General features: G+C 35.1%; 1 pseudogene; it reads left to right on the forward strand.

The window, feature by feature from the left end:
* LOC113066653 (AP-3 complex subunit beta-2-like) overlaps positions 1 to 22,370 on the forward strand; it is a 33,316-nt pseudogene that overhangs the window by 2,738 nt on the left and 8,208 nt on the right.

A 22,370-nucleotide genomic window follows, 5' to 3' on the forward strand; every position in this document is an offset into this window, starting at 1 on the left:
TTTTTCAGGATGAAAAAAAATCAATAACACCAAGCCCAAGCTTTATTTAGTTTTAAGTTCCTTCATCAGTCCAGGCTATTTTATATATACATACATACATATATATATATATATATATATATATATATATATATATATATATATATATATATATATATATAGATATATATAGATATGTATGTATATATAAAATAGCGTGGACTGATGATATATATATATATAAATGTATATGTTTATCAGAATAACTTCTGAAGCAATTTTCCTGTTCTTCTGAAAAATAATAATCAATAATAATAATCATAATCAAAATAATAATAACCAATTATATTATAGCCCAACATATTTTACACTCCCTGTCCTCAATTATTTCCCACTTAATATTCTGTTTTTCTTAAATATGTCATGGTATGGAAATGAGATGCATTGTGAATGCGTTTCGTGCTGTTGTTATTGTGAATGAGGCATAAATGTGACAGAGGCTAACATAAATATTTTAATCATCACATCATCATAATCATCACTTTCAAATTTCTGCTCTGCTGTCACAGAGATCTGACACTGTTGAGCTGCAGGATGTGTGTGTGTGTGTGTGTGTGTGTGTCGTGGCAGCTCCACTGGTTCCATGGTGAACATGAAGAAAAGCGATTCTCACATACTGTTGCCTTGGCAACCCGCCCCTCTGATCTGCTACTGTAAGGCTCTCCATCTCTGCTGCGTTAACAGCTAAATACACAGAGTAGCTGTAGAGAATCACCCTCATGGAGATCAGTCAGACAGACTCTGTATGTGTGTTTAGAGAGATTTGGGGGTTTCTGACGCAGGAGAATGTCTTTTTAGAGGTCAGTGGCTTTTAGCACTGCAGTGTGAGTTCTGCATCTGTCTGTGAATTCGGCTGTTCCCCTTCTCCATGTTATTCTGGGCTCAGAAACACCACGTCACATGCTGACGGATGAATCAAACTGTAGTAAACAAAATGACTGTGAATCCTTTTGATCAAGCTGTGTCAAACATAAAGGATCAGACTGATTAAAGTATTCAGTTTGGTTTCTATAAAGATTATACCAAACTGTATCTGACAAAATAACAGTTGACTGAGTCATAATGATTCAAATGAAACAAACTGTATCAGACAGAATAAAACCGAATAATTTTAATCAGACTAAATTTGACTGGAATGGAGGATTCAAATGAATCAAGCTGTACTGGAAAGAATGAACGAGAATAAAAAATAAATAAAAAATTTACTGATTCATTTGAATGAAAATGTCATACAGAATGAAACTGAAGCATTTTACTCAAACTGGATTAAACAGGATGAAATTGAATCAAACTAAATCAGACTGATTCAAATTTAATCATTCTGTGTTGAACAAGATTACAATGAATCAAACTAAATAGTAATTACTCAAATAAATCAAACTGTATAGAATTAAACAGATTTTTAAATTGTAATTGGACAGAAAAAAAAACTAAATTGAGATCAATCAGACTGAACTGGACAGAATGACACTGACTCGATTGTTTTGATCAAACCATATGGGACAGAATGAAAGTGAATCGAATCGAAGCAGATTGATTCAAATTTATACAAACTGGATCAGACAGAATGATAGTAAATGGAACTGAGTCACACTGATTTAAATGAATCGAACTGTATCAACAGAATCATTTTAATCAAACCGAATTGGACAGACTGAAAATAACTGAATTGAACTGTATTAGTCAGAATGGAAGTAAATAAAATCAGTGAATCAGTCTGATTCAGTTTCACTCAGTTTTAAAACAAGTTTGAGCTAAACAAACACTGTTTTGCATGCAATTGATGCAACAACAAAAAAAACCCTGTTATTTCACATTTTAAAGCCAATTTTGTGTAAGAAATATTTGAACCTTTTTCAAATGAATCAAATAATGAGTCAAGAAACAGAAACAAATTGTGAAGGGTGCAATATGCGCGCACACTCAAGACAAAATGTATGACGGCCCGTAAGAATATCTGCGCTGTGTTTTTAATTTTTATGTAGTATTCAAAGCGAATAATAATGCAGAGCTTGTGCTTGCCGACATCCCAACTTAGGGGTTTTCCTGTGAAATCCTTTTTTTCAGAGCAGCGTTTCTAGCTGAGTCATATCAGAGAGAGGGAGAGGCAATCGACCGTTGCAGAAAATACAAAGGAAAAGGGGACGAGGGACAGAAAAATGTGCCAGGGACTGGTAAAGAGTGATGGTGTGAATGAAGGAGAGGGAGAGACCAAGTGTGTGTTTCACGAGGGGTGGGGTCTGGTGCTGGTAGGCGGGGCTTAGCTTTGTTTAGCGATCAGAGCAGTGTGTTCACCATCAGTCGGCTCTGAGCAGGATGAGAACAGCTTTTACTCTCACCTCCCTTCTCGTCTCCTCACCTCTCAGAGTCGCCTCGTGTGAAAGAAGGAAAGGACGTAGAGCGCTTTGAACCCTGGATATCTGCATTGTGTCGACAGCTGAAGACCAGACCTGAGGATTTAGCACAACAGGCTGTTTCATGCTTTGGAGTTTACAGTCTGCTTGCTTTTGAAACTGATTCTACAGGTGTGTGTGTGAACGCTTGGCTCTTCAAGAATCATCTTCGGGTGTGTTTACCTGTCTCAGGGGATCTAAACAGGTGCAAAAGTTTTCAGACTAGCTTGACGATGACTACCATGCAGAAGTTGCTCCAGCTGCCTGTGAACGCAGTGAACATGGTGAAGGGTGTGCAGGGAGTCGCTCAGGGCCAGGAGGAAGCTCTCAGTCCGGTGCTGACGCCCGACAGTGGCCCACAAAACTGGTACAGCGCCGTCCAGCCCGAAGAACTCCGACACCTGAGATCTGGGGGGACGGGTGGTGGGGGTGGGGGTGGAGGTGGGGAGGGGTCAGAAGATCGATCTGCGCTGGAGGAGGGGCTTAGCAGCATTCAAACGCAACCTTTACGGTACGCTAACTCTCATGATTGGCTGTGTGAATGATGCTCTTTCAACGCACAATTTAAGCCACTTTGCCTCTGTTGTTTCTCTGAAAAAAAAAATAGGCACATGAAAAAAACGATAATTTTTTTAAATTCAAAATTCACTCTAAATGTATAATTTTTTGTAAAAAATTGAATAAAATTAGTTTACATTTAATCTATAAATGTAAGATTTTATAAATTATAATTTAAAAATGTATACATATTAAAAATTATATATATATATATATATATATATATATATATATATATATATATATATATATATTATTTATTTTATTTTTTTAACATAAAATATATATATTTTTTTCAATTATATATTACAATCAATCAATGTATATGTGTGTGTGTGTAATCGGTATAACTCTTATAATCTGGTCACTTCTGAAGCTCTTTAAGAGCCATTGCTGTCTAGGAGAAACTCTCATTACTGCTTTCTCTTCCCTAGTGGATCTGGTCTTGTTGTACCTCATGAGCAGAGGGTTTGTTAGTTGTCAGCTCTGGTTGGTGTAATAGTCACCTGTGCACCTGTTCGTACAGTCATATAGATCTTCAGAAATCTGCAGAGACTCTAAGAGCATCACTGTCTCAGAGTTGGTGTCCAGAGCGGATAGTTGTGCTCCTCAACAGGTCATTAGAGAGAGGAATAGCCCTGTGGAGTGTTGAATTATGAATAACTTTAATAATATGGAGCTCAAAGTGTCTCATGTTTGAAGAAAATAGATATAGATATATTGCAAATAAGATTCTCTGCAGGGAGCTTATGTTACATAATTATTTGGTTGTTACAATATGCTATAAAACAGCTTTAGTTTTACACTAGTTAAATATTATTCTCATGCAAATGCAGCTGCTGGGACAATGCAATGCTATTACTTTGTGCTGTTTAACATTGAGCATGTCCTTGTGTTGTTACTGTGACTGTAACAAGTGCTCTGGAGTTCCTTCAAATTACTAGATGTTTTACAACTATACACAACAACAATAATCAATTTTACTATCAGCTTTATCAACAGCTAAATAAAATGTTGATGTTACAGTCTATTTCGAACATTTTTTTTACTATTACATTATCTTGAGTAATATTTTTACAGTGTGCATCAAGCTTAAATGTTATAATATAATATATAAAAATAATAAATATAAAATAAATATATTTTTATATTTGCTATAAGCTTTTTGCAAACACTCCTGTTAAAAATGATATATATTATATATAATATATATTGCTGTGCAAGCTTGATGCCTAAATAAATATATTTAATGCATTCATATATGTATATATATATATATATATATATATATATATATATATACATATGTTAGACTGTGTTTTAGGCCTAATAGTTTTCTATTTGGCGAAAAATATACTGTGTAAGTATACCCAGAATCAGACCTTTCGTCAGGACTAATTAATTTGCCAAAAGCTCCAGTATGTAAATCAAAGCATTGGTGCTCAGTCACTGCAGGTCAGGAGTGATTACAGGTTTGTATTCCCTCTGCATGCAGCCGTTCATACTGTGATTCAGAGACTTCCCCTTGCTCATCTCTGATGTGTGACACTGTTTATCCACTACATTTATGATCTAAAACGACTTACAGTGCATTCAGTTCATGCACAGCTCTCTGGAATATGACATAATAATCTGCCATGATGTGGAGATGATGTATTTGACTGTAGCATGTCTGCTGAATCACCGAGCCTGTGTTCATCCTCTGATCACGACCCACCGTGTGCGCGCGCGTCTGTGTGTGTGAGCTAACTGGAGCGGACAGAGCGCATCCACACACGACTAGCACAGCCATCAAGGCAGGACACACACTCTGATGCATGAAAGGAAACACCACCCCCACCTTCTCACACACACTAATATTTGACGGTGCTTATACGGCGTGAATCTCCACGCACCCTTCCAGCTAATGAGGGCCACCGAGGGAATCTTTTTCAGGAGCGATAGATGGTCGTATTGGGTGGGAGACAAATCTATTCGCTGGAGTTTATTGCTCTCTTTGTTGCTGTGGAAACCAGAGAGCAGGACCTGGGTGTGTTTGCGAGATATCATAGTCGTTTAATTCCAGCGACAGTGGCATGACAGCCACCGGGGGAATGTTTTTAATTAGCGAATTGTGTTATCTCGACCCGTTCACAATGTTTTCACGCAACAGCTTTGAGGGCACACACTCGCTTTGATTCGCTTGTTCTGAGCCCGCTGCGACATTATTAGGAGCGTCATAATGCTTGACATGTTTTTATTGATATTGACAGGGTTCTGATCTGTGATGACATCAGTGGAAATCCAGTGTTGCATCACTGCAGACTGTTACTTTATTATAGTACTGCATTTGCCCATAACTCATTTGGAATCTGCATACATTTGAATATATTAAATGATTGGGTTTTGACTATTACAGCACAGACCTTTATACACTACAATTAATTTTGAAAGACGTCTCTCATGCTTACCAAGGCTGAGATACAGTAAAATAGGGAAATGTTATTACAATTTAAAATAACTTTTTTTATGAAAATTATTTCTGTGATGCAAAGCTGAATTTTTTTAGCATCTTTAATCTTTAGTCTTTTTTATTTTTAATTTGATGAAGAGAAAATTCAAAAGAACAGCATTTATATGAAATATATATGTATTCCCTTATTAAACAAAAATATATTGCAGGATATTGGAAAATATCATGTAATATATTAGGCATATATTCTTATATATGGGATTTAATATTTATTTTTTCCAATATATTGCAATATATTGAAAGCGGCAATTATGTGTATATTTTGCAATATATTATATAATATATGTATCATCAATATATTATTCAATGTATTCAAATATATAATATATTAGAAAATAAAAAGGGAAAATAATATATTACAATATATCACAATATATTTTAAGAAATATATTGGTAAATATATTTTCCTTTCTTAAGGGTTGTAACATTATATAGGCCTAAATGATTTTACTGCCACTTTGGATCAATTTCATGCATTGTTGCTCAATAAAAGTATTAATTTCTTTAAAATAATAATAATAAAATCTTACTACGCCTGATTTTCTTAAATGCAACAAAGGCTCTATTTTGATGTTGTAGTGGGTCATTAAAGGGGGGGGGGGGGGGGTGAAATGCTCGTTTTCACTCAATATCCTGTTAATCTTGAGTACCTATAGAGTAGTACTGCATCCTTCATAACTCCAAAAAGTCTTTAGTTTTATTATATTCATAAGAGAAAGATAGTCTGTACCGATTTTTCCCGGAAAAACACGACCGGCTGGAGGCGTGACGTGTGGGCGGAGCTAAAGAATCATGAGCGCGAGTAGGCTTTTGCGTTGAGAGTGTTTGGAAGCTGTGACATTACCGTGAGGAAAAAATCATCATTCAAAATAAACCATGGCTAACAGTCAGATTCAGCGTATATTTATGATCCAGAATCAGATCCAGAGGCTGAAACTGAACGAGAGCAGCAGCAGCAACGACTCGCTCCGAGCGAGGCTCGAACCCGTGTCTCCGATGGCAGGCGGACGCACTAACAAGGAGGCAGAGATATTTGAAGCAGTTTTACTCACCGCCTGCGGTTCCAACACACGATCGTGACCCTTTTTCGTTGGGATTGCATTATCCTTAAGAAATAAACGATGTGCAAATCCGTCGTCAAACTGGGCCTTGTTTGTAAAACAAGCATCTTCGAAATGCAGGGAACAAACACAAACACTTGCACAACTCCGTTGATGCTCTGTTAAAATAAACTCCATCCACTGGTCCCTTAATGCTGTTTTTCTTTGGTAATCTGTGCAGGGTTGTCTTGCCCTGGCAACCAAAAACACACTTCTTTTTTGACATTTTGCGACGCTCTCGCTCTGATCAGTGAAGTCTGTTGTGCTCTCAGTGCTCTGCTATACGGGAGCGCGCTCTTCCGGCAGACGTGCCCTCAGGACCCATATAAGGAAATTCCGCTCCATCTAACGTCACACAGAGCCATACTCGAAAAAAACTTTCCGAAACTTGTGACAAACCGGAAGGAGTATTTTGGAACAGAAATACTCCTTCAAACGTACAACTTAATTTTTGAAACTTTGTCCATGTTTAGCATGGGAATCCAACTCTTTAACAGTGTAAAAAACTCAGTGTGCATGAAATAGCATTTCACCCCCCCTTTAATGTTTGACACTCAATTGAGGCATTTTTAAATATGGTTTTTAACTCAATTACTATTTCCTGCTGTGTATGAATCATCATCAAAGAACAAGCAAACATAAATATTATATTTTTTAAATACATTAACATCTGTGCATGGCTGAGGCAAGACTGCACACTAGTAAGTGGGAATTGATGCTAGATAATGTTCATTGAGTTTGTTTGTGTGTGAATGTGTGAGCAGATGTCACTGTTGATTTAAACCCAGCCAGTGTGATTAATGGCAAGAGAGAGAGAGCCATAAAACGAGACTTCATGACTTCTTTCTAAAACAAGATTGCTAACATTAGGATGTGGTTGCTATAGTAATGTGTGTTTATAGACAGGTATTTCTTGCACAGGATGTCAGAGAGTCTCATCTGCGACGAGTTTAACTGACCCAGGATCAGATGTGGGTCTTAGCTAAAGACTTGCCAATCAGAATGAGTTTGGCTCGACATTATATCTTTTGTCATTTGAGCTGGTATTAATTCATTTATTTTAATATTAATAGCTTTTCCAGATGTCTGGAGGATCATTAACATTGCCAATAATTTAGATTTATACCCATAGAATTTTTTCTAGTGAACACCAATGCTCAGAAGTTGCCCTTTTAGGGGAGATTTAATGGAGATTTCATTTACATTTGAATATCAACTTTTCCTAGATGGTTTTCCTATAATTCATCATGAACAAGGCAGTTTTTGGCATCTATAAAGATGAATGAATGTGTACGGTATTGCTCAAGTCATCTGATGAGAAATGTTCGAGTTCATACTGAGATCTCTAACTTTGCAATATCTTCTGGTATCACAGTTTGAGACTTCGTTGTAAAAGATGCATTTGAGAGTCTTCTTCTCAAGAGAAGCGTGTCAGAACAACAAATCACTGATTTCTTGGAGAAGCAATTGCGATCCAAATGAGAAGCGAAGAGGTTTGTGGCTTCCCCTGTGTTAGTATCTGGTGCTTATGAAAACCAGATCGTGCTGTTGATGGTGTTTCTGGGTGTGTTTGTCTGCTTTGATTCTCTGTATGTCAAATTTGTGTGAATTCTTAATGCAAGGCTTAATTTCATTTGCTCTGGTTGGTTCTTCTGAACTCGTGAATGTCTGCAGGGCTCTTAAAGAGCTGAAACGAGTCTCTCTGAGTCTTCTTTTAATGGTCACCTTTGTGAGATTTTTAATAGAGAGAGAACAAGAACAGTCTTTTTTGTTTTACATCTTCAGACACGATGACCTGAAGGAAATGCTGGACAGTAATAAAGACTCCTTGAAGCTGGAGGCCATGAAGCGTATTGTTGCGGTGAGTAAACCAAACATATTTTTGTTTTGTTTTCAAGTCTTACTTCAACATACAGTTATTTGACATACGATATTAAGTCTTTTTTTTTGTGCATACTATTTCTGAAGTATTCAGTATGTGTATAGCATGCACATTTTCTGAACGCATTAAATGACATGCCAAAATGTGCATTATAAAATGCGTAAGGTGTCCCACAATGCAGTTCTCTCAAGCGTCAATTGCATTGTCTCGTTGTGTGATGCACAGTTTTCATGGATCATCAGTAATAAAGTCCCAGCAGATTCGGTTTTATAGCTGTATTGATGAACAGAACCAGATATTTACACAGAAATCTAAGTCAAATAAAAAAGCTGATTGTTTTGTGTTTCAGGAAGAGACATTTGGTTTCATGTCAGTAATTATGCGACTGTGTAAATAGACAGAAGGCTGATATAGAGGGCAGTAAATACCGCTGTCACTGTGTGCTTTGTGAAGTCCGGGCTCTCAACGGTTCGTAACTGTTGCATCAGATCTGTTTCTATCGCGAGATGAGCGATTTCAGCGAGCGCTTTGGAAATGCATTTAACATTCATGAGCTTTTTTACTGTCTCTGTATTGTGAAGGATCAGATCAAGAATGAAATATTTATCATTGAGAGCTCAGAAGCCACAAACAGCCACCTGATACTGTTTCCATTCACAGAGCACAGGTGGCACCGGCAGCAGATACACGATTCCTTCAGAAACAAGCCAAATGTCACCCTATTTATTGTTATCTTCCTGTGAATGATTCATCACTGCATATTATAAAACCTTTTTTTTTTTCTTCTAGTAGCAAGCAAATTTGTCCAGTGAATATAGTGCAACAAATTTACTTGGTTGTAATATTATTGCAAACTGATGCAATAATAAAACCCACTGTCGTCTTTCATATGTAGCGCTTATTGCACACTTTATTATTGAAGTTTAAGACTATCCTTGTTGTTTCTGTACTAGATAACACTGATTGCATATCAAAAGTAGACCATATATTTAGATTCAATATTAATATTTAAAATAAATTGTGACTTTAACTTGCTAATTGTAGTTGGCAAACTTTTCAAATGGGGAACTTTAAATTAAACAAGATTATTTGTTATTTGTATACAGGCGCTGGTCATATAATTAGAATATCATCAAAAAGTTGATTTCACTAATTCCGTTCAAAAAGTGATACTTGTGTATTATATTTATTCATTACACACAGACTGATATATTTCAAATGTTTATATGTTTTAATTTAGATTATTAAAAATCCCAATTGCAGTATCTCAGAAAATGTAAATATTGTGAAAAGGTTCAATATTGAAGACACCTGGTGCCACACTCTAATCAGTTAATTAACTCAAAACAACTGCAAAGCCTTTAAATGGTCTCTCAGTCTAGTTCTGTAGGCTACACATTCATGGGGAAGACTGCTGACTTGACAGTTGTCCAAAAGACGACCATTGTCACCTTGCACAAGGAGGGCAAGACACAAAAGGTCATTACAAAAGCGGCTGGCTGTTCACGGAATTCTGTGTCCAAGCACATTAATAGAGAGGTGAAGGAAAGGAAAAGATGTGGTAGAAAAAAAGTGTACAAGCAACAGGGATAACCGCACCCTGGAGAGGATTGTGAAACAAAACCCATACAAAAATGTGGGGGAGATCCACAAAGAGTGGACTGCAGCTGGAGCCAGTGCTTCAAGAACCACTACACACAGACGTATGCAAGACATGGGTTTCAGCTTCGCATTCCTTGTGTCAAGCTAAACTTTTTGATGATATTCTAATTTTATGACCAGCACCTGTATATCCTTAGACACATTTGGAGACAATAGTGTGGGCTCAGTAATATTTTTAGTTTGTTTGTTTGTTTTTTAAATACGTTTTTGACAAAAAATCTGAAAAGACATCAATACTGTGAAATTTTTATTTCTATTTTTTTATTATTTGATATTATCTTTAATATGGCAAAGTTATCTTTTGTCATGTGTCACAGTGTCATGTTACGTCTGGTCTGGACACAGTGTTTAGCATGATGCACCCAAAAACTAAAATTCTGTCATTTGTTATAGACAGAATTTTCATTTCTGGATGAGTCTTTTTAGGGTCACAGAATAAATGAATCACACTATATATTTTACATCAGAATGTGTTTCCCACAGATGATCGCCCGAGGGAAGAACACTTCAGATCTCTTCCCTGCAGTGGTGAAGAACGTGGCCTGTAAGAACATCGAGGTGAGTGAAACGCCGAGGAGCAGCTCAGAGCTTACAGGATGTCAGCTTTTCAGGCTGGTGTTAAACTTTAATCTTGTGTTAGTTTGCAAAGGCAGCTTGATTCTGTTTATGAGTCACTTTAAGCTCAAGTGTTGACTCACAAAAAAATGCATTTAACATTAGATCAGTTTTACTGAGTATCAAAGTTATTAGCAACTTTTACTCTCTACTTCACTACATTTTTGAATAAGGATCTGTTATCTTTACTCCACTACATTAGTAATGAGTGTTGCAGTTCCACGGCACCTAGGTTTTTCTGCAGCAGTTTACTTCTGCTACAAATAAAAGTGACATTTCAACTACAGGGCACTGAAAGTACTATATCTTGTGCGTTGTGCCCTTACTCACCCAAACTTGTCAACAAGGATACTTGATGTGAATGTGAGTTACTTAGCAAGTAGCTGTGAGTCACAAGTGTGAGATGGGGACATGACCCCACCCGGCGATGAGGCTGAAACCAGCACATCAGTGCAAGAAGGCTTTGACTTTAATTTAACTTAACAAAATTTAATTGATCTGTTATATTGAAGAGACCTTTTTGAAGGATATAGTTTTTTTGTGCAGTTTTGAGGTGTAGGTTTTAGGAAAATAAACGTGATTGCCCTCTTTTTTCTTGTTTTTTACTGGCATATCTCTTTGACTAGTGCAACTTTGAGCATATATTTATAGTAGTATGAGTAAAATACTTTTACTCAAGCTGTTTTGAAATTGGTGAGTTGGATTCATTTTCAGTGTGAGGTACTTTTACTCGATTACAGATATTCTTTACACCTCTGGAGTGTATGTGTGCTTTGTGAGTTTGCAGTGATGTGTGTTTTCTCTCTCAGGTGAAGAAGCTGGTGTACGTGTATCTCGTGCGGTACGCTGAAGAACAGCAGGATCTCGCTTTGCTGTCCATTTCCACCTTCCAGAGAGGACTGAAGGTCCTAAAACACACACAAACACATTATTCAGGCTCTAAATATACTGCTTCATCCCGACAAAATCTTCCCTCACCATCTTTCACAACATCCATAACATAAGAAAATACACTACACTCCAGTTTGCATGCTTTGTATTGAAAGTGCATAATGCACTTTTGAGTGTGTTGTAAGACTACTGCTTATTTAGTTAAAGCTGCTGTTTATTGCAATGTTTCAAATTCAGTTATGTAAAAAATATTTGTATATATATTTGAATATGTTATATAAATATATAAAAATTATTGTAATATATAAAAACCTTTATATAATGTTTATGCTTGTTGAATGTAGTTATGTTAAAGATAATGTACAGTAAGTTTTCAGGCTAGTTTATTGCAAAATAAACCCCAAGATCAAGGTAGTACAAATGTATTCATATTCTGAATTAGGTTTTTATTATTTAGCAAGTTTGTTATGTGCTTTTGTAATTTTTATTATTATTATATATATTTTTAAAAATATTACTATTTAAATTTTTAGTTTTAGTTTTATTTACATCCAATTAATTTTACTGCTTCCTATTAAACTTATTTCAGTTAGTTGCCAGTGCAAAATGTCTGATTTCTCATCTAATATTTATACTATATAATATAAAAAATATAAATAATAAATAAATAATAATGTTAATCTATTGTATAATATTTCATTTATATATATATATATATATATATATATATAATATATATATATATATATAGCTTCATTTCAATTAAGAAAAATGTTAATAGTTAATAAAGTACTCTGTTTTTCTGGTGATGTAAAGTGTTACTCTACTTATAAGTATAGTACGATAACCACATATCTTTGATACTACATACTGTTTGCTTTAGGATTTTATCGTTAGCTTCTATCTAAATTCCTCATCTTACAATTCATTATTAATTTTAGCTTCATATATTTAAAGCTTCTGTGGTTTTCTAATTTTTCTACTTAAATTAGAGAACTGTTACAAACCTGTTCCACAGTGCAAGAGGTTTGAGGAAATACTAAACCATAAATCAATTACATATTGCCAGAATGTGGAAATAGTATACCATCCATGTGCCTTTGTCATACTGTTTCCAGTGTTTTATGACTGGAGCGGCGCTGAAAATATAAACTCACAGCACATATTATATAGTATGGAGTACATGCTAATAGTATATGATGCACACGAGATGTTACAAAAGTGTGTCATATGGGACCAAAAATGCCCTCTAGTGTTCAGATAGAGGAAATACCCGTCACACCCTTTGATTCTGCTGTGTGAAGTCACATCTGTTTCTAAATAAATAGTTGTGACCCCTGATTCAGGACCCCAACCAGCTGATCCGTGCGAGTGCCCTGCGTGTGCTGTCCAGCATCAGAGTGACCATCATCGTGCCCATCATGATGTTAGCCATCAAAGAGGCAGCGTCTGACATGTCTCCATACGTCCGCAAGACCGCAGCTCATGCCATACCCAAACTACACAGGTACAGTAAAACATGGTCTGAAGTAACTGTTTATTTAGTGCTGCATTTATTTGATTTAAAAATTCAGTAAAATCAGTAGTAATTTTACATATTATTCCAATTTAAAGTAAATTTTTTCTGTTTGCATATATTTAAAAATGTATTTATTTGATGCAAAGCTGAATTTACAACAGCCATTACTCCAGTCTTCAGTGTCACATGATCCTTTTGAAAAGATTATTATTATTATTATTATTATTATAATTAATATTAATTTCAGGATTGTCTGATGAAAAGAAACAATTTAATGCATCTTTGCTGAGTAAAAGTATTAATTTCATTTTTAAAAAGTCTTATAAACTTCTGAAAGGTAGTGTGTATATAAAAAAGTCTCCTTATTTAAAAATACAGATATATTTATCATATGAATTATATAATAAAATACATTTTGTGTAATGTATTGTTTAATAAATATATATTTTATATAAATATAAATTATTATAATTTTAGATTTAAAAATTTTATGTATTATTCGATTTCTAGGTATTTGTAAACATTTATTTGTTAATCTTACATATATAGCTAAGAATAAATAAAAATAAGGTTTAGTCATTTTTTCAAGTCAGTCTCAAGAGGGTGATAATGAACCTTGTGTATCCTTAAATATCCCACTAGCAAAACAATAAATAATGAAGTAGATATTAAATATGAATTCGTAATGAAATAATTTAAGTATGAAAAAGCATGGAATTATGTGAGTGATATGAAACTAGGAAAAATGGTGACTTATGTAGCAGTTAAATGCTCAATATGTAACAATATTCTTCTTTCCACTTCTTTCTTTCTTTCTTTCTTTCTTTCAGTCTGGACCCAGAACAGAAAGATCAGTTGATTGAAGTCATCGAGAAGCTGCTGTCTGATAAAACCACAGTGAGTGACAGAATCATTTCAGGTCAGTCCTGAGATATGATCCTCATTCCTGACGCGCGTGTGTATGTGTGTGTGTGTGTGTGTGTGTGTGAAGCTGGTAGCCGGCAGTGTGGTGATGGCGTTTGAGGAAGTGTGTCCGGACCGCATCGATCTGATCCATAAGAACTACCGTAAGCTGTGTAACCTGCTGATTGACGTGGAGGAGTGGGGTCAGGTGGTCATCATCAACATGCTCACACGCTACGCCAGAACACAGTTCCTCAACCCCAACGTCAATGTGAGTATCTCACACGTGTGTGAGTGTGTATCGCAGGAAGATGTGTCCACTGTTAACATGTGTGTGTATACGCAGGAGTCTCTGTTGGAGGAGAACAGCGAGAAGGCCTTCTACGCCTCTGATGATGAGGAAGATGAAGATAAGAAAGCCGAGGCAGCCACTGTAGTGAAGAGGAAGCCTTATGTGATGGACCCCGATCATAGACTCCTACTGAGGAACACCAAACCCCTGCTGCAGAGCCGCAACGCTGCTGTGAGTCACACACACACACACACACACTCAGTTCTGCTTTTGCTTCACTACAAGTTAATTATTAATTATAAACAGTATTATTTATTTTCTATATATTAAACAATTATCTAGAATATTTCAATAATTATATTTAGGAACATTCTGATTTTAAGAGCGAACTGAATTTGGATTGAATTGCCCACATGCTGCAGGAAACTGAATTGGAATGTCTTTAGTCCAGTCATTTCTTTTAAAGTGTATGCCAAATGTATAAATGTTACTATTTTAATTAGTTTTGGAGTCATGAGAATTTACTTTAGTTCAATGTCAGTCTTTCCAATTACTCAACTGGTGTTTAATAATTATTCTAATTATTTATAAATGTATTTAATTGTTTTAAATTGTATAATTTTGGACTTTTAAAGTCTTTTTTGTTTGATATTGTTAGTGTTTTTTATTGTTAAATTTATGGGACATTTGTTTTATTATTTATGTATTATTAATGTATTTAGTTTCATTTAGTTAATGTTTCAGTTTCAGTAAATTAGTGTCAGTTTTTTCCAATTGTTCGGTTAGTTTAAAAAAAAAAGTTAGTTATTTTTATTTTATTTTATTTTTTTGTGTTTTTTTTAATCGTATACTCTTAATTTAATTTATTGTTGTTGTTGTTATTATTATTTTTATTATTATTAAATGCATGGTTTTTTATTTTATGTTTATTTTATTAAAATAAATATAATTTAATGTTGTTACCCCCCCCAGTTTTTCTTAATATTAATTTACATTTAAATATATTTATAAAATATATAAAATATATTTTAGTTTAGTGTCATTTTTTTATTATATATATATATATATATATATATATATATATATATATATATATATATATATATATATATATATATAATTTTTTTTTTTTTTTTTTTTTTTTTTTTTTTTTTTTCTGTTGTTCACACATTGCATCAGTATTTAAGTTGACAAAGTGCTAAAGCTGTTTTGCCAGCATTATGATAATTGGATCCGTTCACACATGACCCTAAATAGAGAAATGGTGTTGATTTAGCCGGAACTGTCTCATAGTGAGCCCCTCTCTCTGTCTGTGCAGGTGGTGATGGCAGTAGCTCAGTTGTACTTCCATTTGGCTCCGAAAGCAGAGGTGGGCATCATTGCTAAAGCATTGGTCAGGTTGATGCGCAGCCACAGGTGAGTAATCAGTCACTTACTAATGGAACATTAACACACTCACACGCAGATCAGAGACACACACACTTTTGTCCCTCAAACTCTGACACAGCGTGAAGTCTCTCGGTTTAATGATGTAAGATATGACGTCAGCTGATAACATCATTCGTCAACGCAGGAGAAATGGCACTGGATGGTGACAGAATTTGGCATTAGCCGCAGATAGAGAGATACTCAGACCGTAAACCTCATCCATTATTCACATGCATCACTCCGTTTATAAGCCTCTTCTTTAAAAATATTACTTCTCATCTCAAACACTTTTCAAGGCTTTTGAATTCTGAACGTCTTGACGTTGTTGTGTCACTGATGTTGACGTGTGTTTTGTGTCTCTGTAGTGAAGTGCAGTACGTCGTGCTTCAGAACGTCGCCACGATGACCATCAAGAGACGAGTGAGTGATTCACAGAAAAGTGTAAAAGCACATGCGTCACTTTGACTTCCTCTTGAAAAGCACTGGAGATCACTGAGTCACAGCACAATTTGACCATGTACTTACATAATATGAGGATTTTATGCATCAAGTGTGATTGGAAAGGTCAACAAACAACGCTTGATCTGAATGCTGGAGCTTGATGTTTTACTTCATATAGTTCAATGCATTGAGGAGCGTTGCTGCAAACTGTATAAAAGGGCTTAATATTTCACGATTCAATATTTAACCTAAAAGGTTCCTTGTGTTTTGCTTTCATCCATTTATTGGTTTGTCCTTGAGAGATTTCAGACTTTGAGAAGCCTTTCTGTAAAGTCATAATAGAACGGAAACATTCAATCACTATTGAAAAATGTTAGGTTTTCATCTGTTTTCATGAATGCTCTGATGTTTTTTGTCTTTCAGGGAATGTTTGAGCCGTATCTGAAGAGTTTTTATATCCGCTCCACAGACCCGACGCAGATCAAAATCCTCAAGGTGAACAGACACGCTCTGAAACACACCAATCTCTATACTGAGATATTATGCCATTAAATGGTGTTGATTCATATAGTTTGAGAGTTTTAAAGTTGGACTGATGATTTTATCTTCTCTTATGAACACAGCTGGAGGTTTTGACTAATTTGGCTAATGAGACGAACATCTCCACCATCCTGAGAGAATTTCAGGTACTGTTTCATATATATATATATATATATATATATATATATATATATATATATATATATATACTGCTTTTATGGTGTTATATAATATCATTTAATATATAATTTATTATTTATTATAATATACAATTCAAAAGTTTGGGGTCAGTTTTTTTTAATGCTTTTGAAAGAAGTCTCTTATGCTTACCAATGCATTTATTTGCTTTATTTATTTGATCAAAAATACAGTTAAAACGCTAATATTGTTACAATATACTATTGTTGGGCAACGCTTAATCTCAATAAATCACATCCAAAATAAAAGTTTTTGTTTACATAATATATGTGTGTGTGTACTGTGAATATTAATTACGTGTATATAAATACACACATACAGTATATATGTTGAAAATATTTACATGTATATTTAAATTATATATATATATAATATATATAATTAATATATTATATATATATATATATATATATATATATATATATATATATATATATATATATATATATATATATATATATCAGAAATCTTTCTAATATGCTAAATTGCTGCTCACAAAAAATAAAAATAAAAAAAATAATTATAACGGTTGTGCTGCTCAATGCTGAATATATTCAAAAATATTTTTCCATGATTCTCTGATGAAGTTTAAAAGAACAACATTTTAAATGTCTTTTCTGTGACTATAGATCAATTAAATGCATTCTTGTAAAAAAAAAAGAAACTACCCCATACTTTTGAACAGTTGTACACATTATAAACTAATATTATGTTAAGTTTTTAGGATTATATATTTTTTTAGGAGACTACATGAAATATTTGCATGATTTATTTGTCTCACCACGACTAATTAAGTGAACTGCAAACTAAAAGGTTGATAAAAATTATGAACAAAGAAATGGTGACCCATCAAAACACCTAAAATACACTTACACTACACATACATATACAGTACATTTGAACCTAAAATGTTGATGTTGAATAAAATAAATTCATGTCATTTTGTCGACCACCCATGGTAAGATTATAGATAACAGTGTTAACAGTAGTATATTCTATAATGGTATAATTAGGGCTCATATATTTCTCTATCTGTGTTCAAGACATATATTAAGAGCATGGATAAGGATTTCGTGGCGGCCAGCATTCAGGCCATAGGTCGCTGTGCTACAAACATCGGTGAAGTCAGAGACACCTGTCTGAACGGCCTCGTCCAGCTGCTGTCCAACAGAGACGGTGAGAGTGTGTGTTTGGGGGCAAGGGAACGCAACAGAATGTTTTTAATGCCCATTAATTATCCATAAAGTGAGAACCACTTAAGAAGACATCAAAAGTTCTTTACTCGATGTCAGATGAGGTTCTTATGATGCAAAAGAAGAAAAATATGAGCCTATTTTCCTGTAAATACTCTTGAAATACACTTGAAATTGGTCCATCGCATGCTGAATAAAACAGCAAGCCACAGTGCAATGGCCAAAGACGTCTGTCAGGTAATTCTGGGTAATCTTAGGTGTGTGTTTTCAGAGTTGGTTGTGGCTGAATCAGTGGTGGTGATCAAAAAGCTTCTGCAGATGCAGCCTGAACAGCATAGTGACATCATCAAACACATGGCCAAACTCATCGACAACATCCAGGTAGAGTTGTGATCTAAACGACCCTTTTTTCTCATTTAAACGCACTCCCTAGTCCTGATAGTTTGTGTGACGTCAGGTGCCCATGGCCCGAGCGAGCATCCTGTGGCTGATCGGAGAATACTGCGAACACGTCCCCAAAATCGCCCCCGACGTCCTGAGAAAGATGGCCAAAAGCTTCAACAACGAGGAAGACATTGTCAAGCTGCAGATCATCAATCTGGCTGCCAAACTGTACCTAACTAACTCAAAACAGGTGAGGGGACAAACATGTGCTTACAAAGAAGCAGTGTTACTTTAATAGTATTTTTCATAAACTATTCATGTTTAGAATTTTTGGAGCTTTTATTTTTATATTTTCACTTTTTATTTTAATTGTAGGTTTTTTTATGTGCTTTTGTCTTTTATTTAATATTAATAGTTAGATTGATTTTTATTTCAGGTTTAGTTATTTATTTCCATTTAGTAATTTTAGCACTTTAACTTCATCTTAATTCCGGTAATGACCGAGGCACATTTCGCTTAGTTTTCCTTTCTAATATTTAATATTTTATTTGAGCATTATTTCAATTAATGAAAATATTTAAATAGTTTTAAATATTGATAACCCTGCACAGAAGTGAGATGCATGATTGTTTGCATGCTATGAGGATAAATAATGCAGAGCACATTAGCAGTAAGCAAGCTCCCTTGCATTATGCAACATGACGAAACTCATAAATGAAAGCAAACAAGAATAGTAAAAGGTCGTAATGTTGATTGAACATTGAGGTTTTCACATTACAAATGCATGAAAAGCCAGTTTAAGATGTTTAAGGTAATCTGGTGTTGTGCAGTATTTTTATAAATGATGGCTGAATATAACTGAAGCTTTCTGAAAACCTCTGAAATTATGTTAAAACAGCTGAAAGACAGGACAATATAGGAGTGAAAACATGGGGACACAACTGAAATGTACTGAAATTTCCCTGCATACTCATGCATTTATTTTCTTTTCTTTTAATAATTATTTTTACATTTTATTTGAGTTTTAATAATTTTTGTGCATCAAGTTAAACTACATAAAAATGAGAAATGTTGCTTTGGCAGGTAAATAAATTATATAATTTTATTTATCTTAACTTTTTCTTTTCATGCAAGATTTTTTGGGAGTAACTCAACATAAATCATTATTTAATCAAGCAATATAATTTTTGTCTGCATGTCATATCATTTAGATGCACAACTACGTTGCCTGTCAGGCATGAAACTCTTGAGACTCCTGAGAGTTCAATTCCTTTGTGTTTTTCTTCTCTTTTCTGTCTTTCAGACTAAACTGTTGACGCAGTATGTACTGAACCTGGCAAAATATGATCAAAACTATGACATCAGAGATCGAGCCCGCTTTATCCGCCAACTCATTGTGCCCACCGATAAAAGCGGCGCTCTTAACAAATACGCCAAGAAGCTTTTCCTGGCACTCAAGCCTGCCCCCGTCCTGGAGTCTCCATTTAAAGGTTTTCATTTTAGTTTCAGTTATAGGTTTAGATCCTGAATTGTATGCAAATCCGAGCATATTTTTACATCTTGAGATTACTGGGACCTTTAGAAAAATCGGTGGGCATGATTGAGACATTAGAGATCTCATTGTGATTTTCTTCAATTCTTTGCAGACCGAGATCACTTCCAGCTGGGGTCACTGTCCCATCTGCTGAACGCTAAAGCCGGAGGATACCAGGAGCTGCCCAACTGGCCTGAATCGGCACCTGACCCATCCGTGCGCAACGTGGAGGTGAAGGATTGTGTGTGTGCAGAGCGAACAGTTCTGACAGGGCCAGAGGGTGCGGGGGTGCTTCTCCTACAGACCACAAGAGGGAGCTCCAACATGCAAGATCTCCCAAAGAAACGCCCCAAAGCACTGACAAAAAAAACACACTACCAATCACTTTTATATCGCTCACTCTCCTCGCTCATTAGCATAACGCCACCCTCATAACACATAAATCACACACTCTGCATTTCAGCGGGGTGGTAGCTACTCATCCTGCAGCCCTATTGGTCGATGTGTCAAAATGATTTCCCTTGGTAATAGAGTGCAACATTCGGATTCTGGAAGTAAAATTTCCATTCATTTTCTTAATAGCAGAACTTATTTTTAATGAAAACTTTAAAGACACACCTGTTGTGAGCTACGAGGTTGTTAATCGAGTCTGTATGCTTTTGTTGAAGTAATCAGCTATCATTATTTCAACTTTTAAATAATCACGTTTAACCATGAAATTTAGCTGAGAATCTCGACCAATCAGAGAACCGCGACCGAGCAAATTATGCAATGAGAACTCTTTAGCATGAAACACTGCAAATGGCATAGAAAATTTAAATTATATTGCTTTATTTATATATATATTTATAAAATATATAAACATTTTGCTGTAAATCAAAGATAGTTGCACTCTATTAACAGCGTGTCATTAATGAGTTTAACACTGAACATTCCTTTAAAATGATTTACAAACAAATTCTAAAATTATTTGTCCAAATAGTAGATGTTTTTCTGTGGTTCTAGAATTGTTTTAAAATCACTGAGAGTTCTAGAACTAACTAGACAGACACACCCGCACACATTCACACATGCCACTCCTTCCTGATTAATATTCCATGATCAAATCTGCATATGCATGAGGTCTGTACCACACACTGATCGCTCAGGGTCTTGAGTCCAGCCAGGTTTTTGTCTGCAGAATCATGTTTGTTAGTTCATCATCATTCACATTCACAGCAGATTTCAGGGAGTTATCAGTTTTATCCCATCCGATGTTCATCCACATCCCCTTTCTGACAGTCTGTCTGTCTCTTTATGTTCCCGCCCACCATATTAAGCAGCAAGAGGAGGTCATAGACACCAGTGGGGGCCGAATGGGTCTCTTGGGAGACTGGAGAGAGGTGCCCACCAGAGTGCTGTGGCTTTTCTCTCTGTCCTTTATGTAGTCGAGCCCTCTGGCTCAACCTTACTAAAGTGTGTGTTTTCATGTCTCAGTCTGAAATCTGCTGACTTAATTTCCTGCCAAGTCAACCACAACATTGCAAAAGCTTCATATTAACGTTGCACTTCCATTACTGTGACACCAAATTCTCAACAAAGCATTAAAACATCATCCTAATAATACAGATTTGTTATTGTCACGTTGAGAGACCTTCTGAAAGCTCTAAACTAAGGGGGGAATTCACTAAACAGAAACTCTTGCGTACAACATTTAAATGTTAACTAAACACATGCAAATTTAATCAGCCACAATCTCTGATGGTTTGTCCAAGACAGCAGGTAGTAAATAGAATTAAATATATGTTTTTATTGAAAGAAAAAGCGTAATATAAGTGACTTTTTCAGTTTAAAGAGCTGTTTTAGTTGCCTGAATAACAGCTGTAGTACGGTGCCAGTAAAGTATGTCAAATTGTGTTAATCTGCCGTATTTCTTACCCAGCTATCAAAAATATGCTCTAAGAACGTTTTACTAATGTATCAATTTAGTTATTTATGAACATTTATTTCTGATGTTCTCCGAACATTCAAAACGTCCAGTTTTTTTAAATGTTGTTACTTTTTTTCATGGTTATACAAACGTTGTTGTACATGTAGTAAAACATTAACTACACGAACATCCAACTAAAACATTTAAGATTTTTTTTTTTTCATGAATGATGTATAAATAACATTTTTGTGCTAACGTTTTGAGAACATTACTAAAGACCAGATAACTTTAAACAGACATTCTATTAAATTTACTGGAAGAACGTTTGTTGCCAGACCGCTAGCCAAAGTTTTGAGAATGTTCTCTGTTGGGTAACA

The sequence above is a fragment of the Carassius auratus genome, chromosome 50 (genome assembly GCF_003368295.1).
Source record: "Carassius auratus strain Wakin chromosome 50, ASM336829v1, whole genome shotgun sequence".
Taxonomy (NCBI): Eukaryota; Metazoa; Chordata; class Actinopteri; order Cypriniformes; family Cyprinidae; genus Carassius; species Carassius auratus.